The sequence below is a fragment of the Penaeus chinensis genome, chromosome 33 (genome assembly GCF_019202785.1).
Source record: "Penaeus chinensis breed Huanghai No. 1 chromosome 33, ASM1920278v2, whole genome shotgun sequence".
Classification (NCBI taxonomy): domain Eukaryota; kingdom Metazoa; phylum Arthropoda; class Malacostraca; order Decapoda; family Penaeidae; genus Penaeus; species Penaeus chinensis.
The window spans coordinates 3,614,786-3,617,285 of record NC_061851.1 but is presented as its reverse complement, the minus strand read 5'-3'; the positions used below and the strand labels follow the sequence as shown (position 1 = coordinate 3,617,285).

The window sequence follows — 2,500 nt, the reverse complement described above, 5'->3', positions numbered from 1 at the left end:
ACAAACACACACACACACACACAAACACACACACACACACACACACACACACACACACACAAACACACACACAAACACACACACACACACACACACACACACACACACAACACACACACACACACAAACACACACACACATACACACACACACACACACAAACACACAAACACACACACACACACACACACACACACACACACACACAAACACACACACACACGCGCGCGCGCGCATATATATGTACGTCTACATGTATATATGTCTATATGTTCAAGTATATGTATACACAAGTGGAGTACACACTCTCAACTTTCAAAAAGTAATTATTTGACAGACCTGTTGATATATATACTAAAATGAACTCATACTTAACACACTTTTTCCATGTGAAACTTAGCATACGGTCAAGACCTGAAATTAGAAAGCCGCCTTCTACACTATTTCATAAAGTCGATAATCGCCCCCATTTCGCGTGCAGCTTGCGACGTCCTCCCTTTTTGAGTGCTGATCTAATCTCTCGGAATATACGTCCTCCCCGGCCCAATCTCGAAGCTCACGGAGAATTATATCCCTTTGTGAAGAGTGAATGCTAACGCTGACATCTTAAGGTCGGAAAACAAGGGCAGTGGGTATAAGAGACGGACATAGGGAAAAAGGGACGGGAGGGATATAGGGAGAGGAAGGATAGTGTTTATGTGTATGTGGAAGGGGGGGGGGGAGGTTATGAGGAGGGGTGTTAGAGAAAGCTATTACTATCACTGTTGTTATGATTATTACATTTTTTGGTATCATCATTATCACTACTGTTATTATCATTACTATCATTATTATTTTCCTTCTCATTATCGTATTTGATATCATCACAATGATTATCATTACTATTATTATCCTCCTACGTTTGATTATCATTCCTATTAATGCTATCATTAATATTCTTAATATTATTCATAATCATATTATCATATTATAATTGCATTATCATTATTATAATTGTTTATAGTTATTATCATTATCATTATCAATTGATATTATTACCATCATCGTCTGTGTTATCATAATTATTGTTATCAGTATTATTGTTATTATTATCATTATCATCATAATTATCATTATCTTTTTTATAATTATTATTATTATTAGTCTTTGTAGCAATAGCAGAAATATTAATATCATTATCAGGATGATAACAATAAGAGTAATAATAATAATGTTAATAATAATAATGAAACAATAAGATCAACAACAATTATAATGATGATAATGATTATGATCATCATTATTATTATTAGTAGTAGCTTTTGTTGTTGATGATTATCGTCAATACCAGAAAAATACAGAGCTTAAACTTATCTTCGTTTTGAATGTTTTTGTTGTTGTTGAATTTGTGTTTCGAATAAATCATGATTCCTTCTTACTAAGCGCCATACATTTTTGTGTAAAGACCAATTATAAAAAAAAAAAAAAAAAAATGGTGCTGTTTTAGTATGTCTAACGAATTATTGTAGCAATGCGACCATGCATATTTCAATAGCGAAATTTTGGCACAGGATCTGAAGGTTCCTCCCCGACTCGCATTGAGCAATGACTGCCATGTTAGACTGGCTCGTGGTCAACAAAGCCATGTAGTTGTTTTCTCATAGTTGATGTTAATTAGCATGTTTGTTTATATGTTTATCGTAAACCTTCAATTCGCATACATTTACAAATACCTATCTATATCGATCTTATAAACTATCTATCTATTTACCTATATATATATATATATGTATGTATGTATATATATATATATATATATATATATATATATATGTATGCATGCATATATTGGTAGTTGAATTATATGAAATAGAACTACCTGACGCCTTTAAAAAAATCTAGCTTGTATTCGTAAGTCTTCGGACACCGATTATCCAAGCCTAAGTTCAGTAAGGATTTCTCTATATCGTATGAACAGAAATGACAATATAACATAGCATTATTAAAGTGGGTGAGGGACGTATACTCTGGTCAAAAAATATACCGACATTGGCTTATAAATGATACCCACAACTTCAAAACATTTATTTTTATCTTGTATGCTTTTTTTTCAATTTGTGCTTTCTATAGGATGCCTGCCAATGCCTAATCATCAACAAATCATCAGTAACTCAAAATTTCGACCATAATTACGTGAGGGGGAACAAGGCGTTAATAACCGGGTCTGATTTGACGCAAAAAGAAAGTACAAATCGGATTCGCATTTTCGCAGTAAAAACGTCAGTGTTGGGAGTAGGCTAATGGGGAAGGTAGGAACGACTTGTTGTTATCTTTGTTGTGGAATTCGGATCTGGAGAAGTTGGGATTCTTCAAGGGGGTGGAATATACACGGAAGAGTTTTTTTTTTTTTTTTTTTTTTTTTTATTCCATTTCTAGTATGACCGTGCTCCATTATATATATATATATATATATATATATATATATATATAGAGAGAGAGAGAGAGAGAGAGAGGGAGAGAA

The 2,500-nt window shown here is 33.2% G+C and overlaps 1 protein-coding gene across 1 annotated transcript in view; it reads right to left on the bottom strand.

Moving 5' to 3' along the window:
• Positions 1 to 2,500, bottom strand: part of LOC125043300 (high-affinity choline transporter 1-like) — a 36,785-nt gene that overhangs the window by 33,244 nt on the left and 1,041 nt on the right. The gene's annotated exons all lie outside the window — the stretch shown is intronic.